At 39.8% G+C, this 9779-nt stretch overlaps 1 pseudogene; it reads left to right on the top strand.

Moving 5' to 3' along the window:
- Nucleotides 1-8369: 8369 nt before the first annotated feature.
- On the top strand, nucleotides 8370-8985 carry LOC103201832 (annotated as a pseudogene).
- Nucleotides 8986-9779: the final 794 nt, after the last annotated feature.

Genomic DNA, 9779 nt, shown 5'->3' with positions numbered 1-9779 from the left:
TTTGTCATTTTGGTACTCATGCTCTGCATTTTGGTAGACATCTTCTGTATTTCTAACTACTGTTTTTGTATGAGTTCTGATTGTGCATTAATCTTAATATTCCGTTCCTCAATGATTTTCCTGAGTTCCTCCAGGGAACTGTCTGTGTTGTCCTTGTTTCTGTTTGGGGTTTCCTTAGGCTCTTGTATAGCTCTATAAACATGTCTTCTAAATTCCTTCTCAGATAATTCTATTGCCTTATCTTCCTCCATGTATTATGAGCCCTTTGTTTGTGGTTTTGCTTCTAATGCTTTGTCCTGTTTTTTGTTTGATTTTAGGTTGCCTATTGTTTCCTAGATATTTTGAGGTTGTCTTTAACTGCTGGTTACGTGTTGATTGGTTTTGTCTTGGTTTTATGGTTTAATATTTTGAAAAGGTGAAGCTGGTGTATTTTATTTTATTATTGATTCAGGTATGCTGGGTAGCTCTGCAGTTTTCTTTGTTTTGGTGGAACCACTGTGTGGAGTGTGGATATGGGTTTCTGTTTGTCATAAAGAGGGTTTGGAGTTCGAACTGGGAGGTTTTATGTTGGCTGAATATGGTTTCTTCTATTGAATGAGTGAAGTTATTAGCAGAGAAGGTGGGGGCAGAAGAAGGAAAGCTTGCTGTTGCTAGGGTCAGTTTCTAGGGCTTTGAGTGGACTGCTACTGATGATCTTGTACTGTTACTTACAAGCTCGTGGCTCAATTTCAGGAAAGATTCCTGTTGTTAGGGCGTCACCACTTTCTGCCAGACTCAGACACATGCAAATACCCCGCTCCCCAGGACCCTCAGCACCAAAAAGCCAATCCAAGGCAAATTCCCAAGTCTGCACTTGGCGGGGATGTTTCTCTCTCCACCCCACCTGCCTGCAGCACCGGCCTAACCTGTCCAGACCACGCTCAACTCGGGAGTTTGTCTGTGATACTCTCCACCTGCGATGCCAAAGATGCGTGCGGTTTCAGCTGTGCTGGAGTTGGGATAGTGCCTACTAGTAATCTGTGGTCCTGATATTAGTGATAAAGACAAGCACAGACCTCTCAATGTCACTTAATCTGACCCAAGCCTATTCAGTGACCCACTGAGCAGGGAGCAAGCTCACCCTCCTGCAGCACCAATGAGCTCTGTGCTTGGGTTTCAGTGGTGCTGTGTGTGCCTGTTTCCACAACCCAAGTTACCGATAAAATCAGGTGCTGAAGGTAGATCCTTGGGGAGTTTGTTGGTATGTTGGTGTGGTTGCTGATATGCTGATATGGGGTGTCTTCTGCCTTGGCCAAGAGAGGTCTCAGGTGGCCATTAACCAGCTGGTCACTCTCCCAGAGAAGTCTCTAATGACCTTTCTTGGCTGCCCATCTGTTTTCTGCCAGGTATATCTTCTTTAATTTCTTTCCCTGTGCCTTTCCTGTAATTCTATTCCTCTGTGTTTGGTGCACTCTGATTCAGTGAGTTGTTCAGAACACCAAAATCCCTAATTCAAACAGTTGTACCTAGTTTTTCAAGCACTAAGTTGCTAGAGGGAAATAGAGTGGTGATTATTAACAAGATTCCATTTTGAATCCCAAAAGAAATCTATTTTATAGACTAAAATCAGAAGAAAAGAGAATTTCCCCCAGAGATAGGATAAAAAGGGAGAGTATCTACCAACTAGACTAACTTTAAAAAAAGTGCAGTAAATCAAAACTAATGCACGTGTTTGAAGATTTAAGTGCCTGCACATAAAACCATCTAAAATAATGAGTAAATAATATTAATAAAATTTTTCATATATTTTTAGCATAGTGCCTAAGGCACTTGACTGCTAACCAGAAGGCTGGCAGTTCAAACCCACCAGCCACTCCTCAGAAGGAAGATGGGGCAATCTACTTCCGTAGTGATAGTGCCTCGGAAACCCAAGGAGGGGTCGCTATGAGTTGGGTCCGACTCGATGGCAATAACAACAACAACAACAATATGCCAGGTACTGATCTAAGCCTTTTATCTATATTAATTCATTCAGTTCTCACCACAGTTCTATGAAATAGAAATCATTATTACTTCTGAAACAGAGAGTAGGTAACTTGCTCAAAATCACATAGTTAGGAACTTAATTGGGCAGCTGTTGAACCCAGGAAATCTGCCTCCAGAGCCCATGATATATGTGTGTGGGTGTGTGTGTATTCACCACAACCAGTTTTAGAACATTTTCATCACTCTAAAAAGAAATCCCGTATCTGTTAGCAATCACTCCCCATTTTCCCCTAACTTCCTAACCCCTGGAAACCACTAATCTACTTTCATTCTCAGTGACTTTACCTATGCCTGACATTTCAAATAAAAGGAATTATATGTGTTTTATATGGTTGGCTTTTTTTCATTTAGCATAATGATTTCAAGGTTCACCCATGCTGTAGCTTGTATCAGCACTTTATTCCCTTTTATAGATATACTCATCTTTTTAATTAATTCATCAGTTGTTGGACAATTTAGTTATTTCCAACTTTTAACGATTGTAAAAAGAGTGGTTATGAATATTCATGTACAAGGATGGTTTTGTTTGTTAGTTTTTCTTGAGACTTGTTTTCAACTATTTTGTGTATGTAAGTAGTAGTGGAATTTCTAGGTAATACAGCAACTCTATGTTTAATCTGTGGAAAAACTCACACTCCTTGAAATCTGATACAGGGTATTTCACACAGCAGGAACAAAAATCACTACTGTCTCTAAAGAAAGATTTATGGGTTATTATTGACTTTTGCTTTCAGGAAACTTTATCTTACTCTTCTTTCTGTGTTCAATATCCTGTAATTTCAGCATAAAATGGATCCTGGATAATTCGAAGATTGAAGTCAATAAATATTATTGTATTTATGATACATGCTAAGGACTATTACAAGATCTATGAGGAATTCGGGGAGAGGGAAATGCATTGTTTCCTTACTATACTCCTTTAATAATCATTTATTGAACACCTACCAAGTGTCACTCATCAGTTCTATCCACATGAATCTTAAAATCTTATGGAGAAGACACATACATGGAAATGTAAACTGTTATAAGGGCTACCAAGGAGGAGTAGGTAGTGGTCTGAAACCCTATTATAGGAGCACTGGATACAGGGAAGTCAGGAAATTTTTCTTTAAGAAAAATTTGCTTGAGAACTGGTACACCATGTGATCCTAAGCCTATATGACTATGAGACCAGAAAAACTAGACAGTGCCCAGCTACCACTCGCAACCACTCTGAGGGGGATCTATGTAGGAGACTGGATAGAATAGGAGAACAATGTGGAACGAAATTCAAAATCATAAAAAAATAAAAATAAAAAAAGGGACCAAGTTTGCATGACTGATAGAGCCTGGTGGAACCCCTGAGACTATGGCTCCTAGCTGCCCTTCAGGTCTGTAATTGAACCCACACCTATGGCTTCTAGCCAAACAAAAGACAGGCATGTAAGCTGAACATTCACATTAGGTAAACGCACTTTTTGGAGAGATCAATCATGGGAGAATAGAGAAGCTGTGTATGCACAAGGATATAGCTTGGGGGGCAAGAGTGTATGGGAGGGAAGGACAGGGGGAAAAGGTGGATATGGGGAAGAAGTGGGAGGATAGCTGTTTCATTGTGGGAGATTGCAGTCACTGTCATGAGACAAAGTATATGTGAATTGCTGTATGGAAGATGAATTTGCTCTGTAAACTTTCACCCAAATAACAATAAAATTAAAAAATGTAAAAAAAAATCCTTGAATAAAAGATCTAAGGAAGATGAGGAATTAGTTGGTGAAATTTAGCAGTGGACAGTGTCATGGGCAGATGGAACAGCCTGTACCAAAGCTTTGATGCAAAAAGGAATTGTGCAAGTATGAGGACTCCGAAGTAGACTAGAACTCAGAGAGCAAGGAGTGCTGGAAATAAGAGGAGATCAGACAGGTACAGGGATCTGACCTTGTAGAACTTTATTGACAAGGTAAAGAACTTTGGTTTTTAATACTAAAAAATGGTATAAAGATGTCATTAAAGGGTTTTTAGTAGGGTGTAGGCATAACATGATTAAACTTAGATTTTCAAAAGACCACTTTGCTTGTGGTATGGAAGGATTTATGGGATCCAGGATAAATGTGAGTAGTCCAGTTAGGTTACAGTGGGGAAAGAGAAAAGTGGACAAATTTGAGATGTCTACATTTTGGATCAATGAGTAAGAGGATGAGCCATAGGGAAGTAATAAGGATGTCAGTCCACATGGGAAGTACTATAAGTGACTCAACACTAAACAGGATAAGGTATGTGACTTTGATGGAATGATATCAAGTAGATAATTTGATAAATGAATCCAGAACTCAAAGGAAAATTATGGGCTAGAAATATAAAATCAAAGACTTAAATCTTTCATCTATAATACACTGTGATGTTGAGAATATAAGACTTACCTATATGAACAAATCAAGAAAAATATAAGATGGTAGTTAATCAAATGCCAAAATCTTTGGCATTTATAATACTTTTTTAAAACTATAAAAATACAGAAAAGGGAAATATCAATGTAGTCCAAAATTATTGGATGCATATTTTGAGGGACTGAGAGTAGAGGTATCTTTGAAAAATAGGCAAGATTTGGTTTAACAGAAGGGAGAGAGGGTATAAATTTCAACTGGGTGATAGTTGTAAAGCAGTATTATTAATGTGAGACTTTAAAGGCTGGGCAAGGATAAAATTAAACAAACATGATTGGGGCTGTGTCAGATTCTATAATACTATAATCATGATTATATATCACCACCTCTGTGCACTTCAGAAGATCAGCTCAAGACCAGGGAAGGCCAGGTGTGTTGGCATCTCATAGAACAGTGCCTGTGAAGCAGCATGGACTCCTAGTAGGACTCCAGGCCTCTTGCTGAACCTCTATTCTGAGAGTAAGCTGTTATGCTCAACTCAGTGTTAACAGCCTCACCACTCTGCCTGGCACTCCTACTGTTCTCTGTAGGTGAAACCATCTGGCCTCTGGAAGGAGCCATCAAACACTCAGGGCCATCAGTGACCCTGGCAGAGTAAGCTAATGAAGGTGAGCCAATAAGAAAGCATTATTCAAAGGGGAGCACAGCCCTGTGGCTCTGAGCACAGCTGATTCCTTTCCAACACAGTGATTCATGTCATATCCTTACTGCTGAATCAGTGCTCAGATTATACTCCTACCATCATTGCTTAGAACTTGGAGAAGAATGTATATCTGGGGTAACATAATAGATTTAGTGCCTCTCCTACACCTCCTCATTACCATTTATGTTTTTGAGATGGGAAAATGCACCAAACTAGCTGAAATCCCAAAACAAAAGAAAGAAAATATCTATTGTTGAAGAAACTGTAAAGTTAGCACTCTCAATACTAGTTTTTAAGTAGTTTAGCAACATAGTAAATTGTCCTTAAAATTGACCTGGTCATTTTACCTCAGGGAGGTAATCCTAAAGACATAATCTAGAAGAAAGAAATATATTTTATGCACAAAGATGTTCATTATAGAATTGTTTAAAATAATAAAAAGCTGGAGAAACCTTAATGTCTAACAATTATGGAATGAGTAAGTGAATTAAGATAGTACCATGTATTATAATATTCAATTCAATTCTGACTCATATCAACCCCATAGGACAGAGTAGAATTGCCCTATAGGTTGTAATCTTTATAAAAGCAAACTGCCGCATCTTTCTTCAGCTTCGTTTCTAGTGGACTCCAACAGCCTACCTTCCAGTTAGCAGCTGACAGCGTAACCACTGCATAACTAAGGCTCTTTATTGTAATATTGGCCATCAAAAAAGCATTTTTATGTATAGCCTTTCAAAAGCTTAAAAATATTTTACATGGTGACATTAAGCCACAAAATCTAAATAGAAAATTATAGATAGAGTGTGATTTCAGCTTCGTTAGGAGGAAATAAAGACTGAAAGGATAGTCAACAAAATAAACAGTAGTTGTGTCTATGGTTGATGGAATTATAAATGACTTTTTAAATTCCCAGCTCTACTGCCCAGATTTTCTGCAATGAGCACATATTTTGTCATTATAAATAAATAAACATCTAATTAGAAAGAATAGAAAACAAAATGAAAATGAAGGGTAAATAGGAAATTATGACAAAATACTTCTGTATATAGAGGATTTGGAAGTACTCTGCATCCGATCCTGTCTGTGATCACAAATATTTCCCCAAAGTCATTCCCTTTAGACACATATTAAGTCAGCGGAAGTATCATTCTCAGAAGAAGCCCCAGGGAGGGCATCTTTTTATGTCTGCCATCAGGGAAGCTGGCTGGGTTGGTTTGGAAGGATTGTATCCCACCTTCCTGAGTGTCAAACAGTGATTTCATGTGGCTCCTGTCCTGTCGTGCCTACTGTGGCAAGGTACGAGACCAAAGGGCAGCATCCGACTGAACAGCTGGTACATGGGGGCTTTGTCAACCTGCTGAATCATTAGCCAGCTTGAAAAGGCAACAAGAGTCAGACTGAAAGCCCCCTTCCTGTCTTTGTATGGCCTGTGATAGCCATCTGGAGAAAAGGAAATTGGTCTGCCGCCTGGAGAAAAAAGTGCTGGTAATAAATAACTCTGATCCTCACGTTTTGCCATATGTGGTACCCAGGGAGGGGCCGAGGAAGATCTGCTGCTGGCATTGATGGGAAAACAATCCTAAGTATCACAGGACACATGGGTAACCTTACTGGAGGGGGCAGCCTTCTGAGATCCAGGAGCCAACAGTATTCCACAGTCCTAGTGCCTAAGACGTTTGACTGCTAACCAGGAGGCTGACGGTTCAAACCCACCAGCCTCTCCTTGGAAGGAAGGTTGGGCAATCTACTTCCATAGAGATCCTGCCTCGGAAACCCAAAGAGGGGTCACTATGAGTCAGATCCAACTTGACAGCCGTGAGTTTTTTGGGGAGACTGACACAATTGGTGATTCACAGGGGTGTGAATGCCAGCCAAGAAGGCACAGAGAATGCAGAAAACTCTTTCTTTTCATGGGATTGCAGGCTGAACAACATAAGTACTGCAGGTGTCCTTGATCCCTCCATATTTAGCTCTGGATCTCCATTTGTTCCAGGATTTATGTGCAACCTTAGTCCTGTTACTCATACTGTGGCAAGGTATGCAGCCAAATGGCCAAATAGTTTTCCCTTTGACTTAGATGTCTGGCTCCCCCAAATGGATGTTATAATTCTCAGTTCTTTAATGCATGAAGAACTTGTGTTCTGGAAGTTGACATGTGAATATAGAGGGTACTTAAGTGAGAATAAGAGGAAAAGAGAAGAGGTGAGATGAGTAAGCTGCTTCCCTTCTGACATCAGTATGCTGTGTTCCTGCAGCTCTGTAGCCCACAGATGGGTGGGGTGAACCACCACTACCTGTTTAAGAGCCTGAGGAGAATCTTAGACAATGTCATGGAGAGGCTGATGCAAGTCCACACGGTGACTCTGGGCAAATAGAGTAAGTGCTCCCTACAGGCTGATGGAGCTTCACTCCAATGAACATGATGTGCAGGGTGGAGGAAAGGCTAGATTTGAGCTTATTTTAAGCATCTATTTCTGATTTAGTGTTTAAGTGATGATGTCAAGTGTCCTGATCTTAATTTGCTGTTCCCCTTTGTAGGTTCTCTGGTGGATAGACTCTCTTTAGCATTTCTTGTAGTGTTGGTCTGCTTTTCACAAATTCTCTTAATTTCTTTTTATCTGAGATTGTCTTGATTTCATCCCCATATTTGAGGGGACAATTGTACCAAAAGACATCCAGCTAACATGCTGCATATGTAGAGAATGTGCTTAAGAATCCACTATGATGGGAAACATTTAATTCTTCCAAGAAATAAAAAAATTCTTTTCTTCCTGTTATTGGTAGTTTTGAAAGTTAGATATTTTTTTTCCCATGAGTTCAAAAGGTACCTAAGAATATGGTTACAAATAGAAAAATGGGTGACAGAAATCAGGTATTGGCACTTCTTCCATTTTCATTTGTGTGTGAATTTTTAACATAAAATGTGGGGACATAAAGCAATAATGCAAGTCAAAACGTTTCAGTGAACAAATTTCAATGTTTCAACTTTCTAACAATTATAAATAAACCTTTTAAACTTTTATGGACAATGCCAGCATTTGGATTTTTTTAAAATAAGTAAATTTCATATTGATGGCAACTAAATGGTGTTTGTAGTATTTTTATCATACGGTAGATTCCTTCCATTCACTATACTTTTCTAACCAATTTGTCCTACATGCAAGTACATGCTTTTAATGTTGTCTGTCTTCTGTGCTGTTCCTGTAAGTTTGGTATTAAAACATATTAAACTATAAAATAAAAGACCGCTTCTACTTCCCATCCTTGAGAATGTCATGCCAGCTTGGTTGTTCAAGGGTATCAACAGGTACAATCCTGAGACCCTGGCCACTCTGGAGCATCATGTGGAGATGCAGGCCAAAGAGAATGTGTATGACCTGGAAGCCAACCTCACTGTCCTGAAGCTGTACCAGTTCAACCCTGCCTTCTTTCAGACCACAGTCACTGCCTAGATCCTGCTGAAAGCCCTCACCAACCTACCCCACACAGACTTCACCCTGTGCAAGTGTATGATCAATCAAGCACATCAAGAAGAGTTGCCGATCACAGATTCTGTACCTTGGAGACCTGCCACTTCCAGGCCTTCTGGCAAGCCCTGGATGAGAACATGGACCTCTTGGAAGGCACCATGGGCTTTGAAGACTCTGTCCAAAAATTTATCTGCCATGCCATTAGCATCGCTTACCAGCACATTGATTGTTGGCTGCTAGCTGAGATGCTTGGGACCTGAAAGCCAGCCAGCTGAAGGTGTGGATGAGCAAGTATGGCTAGAGTGCCAATGAGTAGGGCCAGATCTTCATTTGTAGCCAGGAAGAGAGCATTAAGCCCAAGAACATTGTGGAGAAGATTGACTTTTACAGTGTATTCAGCATCATGGCCTCTTCCCAGTAATTTTGTGTGTTGTTGTTGTTATATGCCATTGAGTCTGACCCAACTCATTATGACTCCTCCTTGGGTTTCTGAGGCAGTATAAATACCAAAGTAGATTGCCCAACCTTCCTTCTGAGGAGTGGCTGGTGGGTTTGAACTGCCAGCCTTCTGATTAGAAGCCAAGTGCCTTAGGCACTATGGTACCAGAGCTCCTAACTTTGTGTAGACATTTAATAAAGATTTGTTGACTTTAAAAAAAAAAAAAAAGGCTGGATATACGGTTCTTGGTTGGAAGTTCTTTTCCTTCAGTGTTTTATATATGCCAACACATTGCCTTTTGTCCTGCATGGTTTTTGCTGAGAAATCAAAACTTAGTCTTACTGGTTGCCCACTGTAGGTGACATTTCATTTTTTCCAAGCTGCTCCCAAGATTCTTTCTCTGTCTTTAATTTTGGAGAGTTTGATTATGATATGTCTTGGTGACTTTCTCTTGGCATCTATCCTGTATGGGGTTCGTTGAACTCCTAGGACAAATATCTTTTCTTCCTTCATGATATGGTGGAAATTTTCTGTTAGCAAGTCTTCCACAATTTTCTCAGTGCTTTTTGTTTGTTTGTTTTCTTTTGTCTCTTCTTGTTCTGGTATTCCAATGTGGTTTATGTTGTTTCTTTTCATGTCATCCCATATAACTCTTAGGTTCTCTTCATTTCTCCTAAATCTTTGTTCTGACTTTTCTTCATATAGGCTGGTATTAAGGGATTTGTCTTCCAGTTTGGAAATGTGCCCTTCAGCCAGCTCTGGTCTACTCTTCTGTC

This window comes from Orycteropus afer, unplaced genomic scaffold (assembly GCF_000298275.1).
Source record: "Orycteropus afer afer isolate SDZICR_OR568_19922 unplaced genomic scaffold, OryAfe1.0 scaffold00166, whole genome shotgun sequence".
NCBI classification, from domain to species: Eukaryota; Metazoa; Chordata; class Mammalia; order Tubulidentata; family Orycteropodidae; genus Orycteropus; species Orycteropus afer.
The sequence above is the reverse complement of the archived record's forward strand: the minus strand, read 5'-3'. Positions and strand labels throughout refer to the sequence as shown.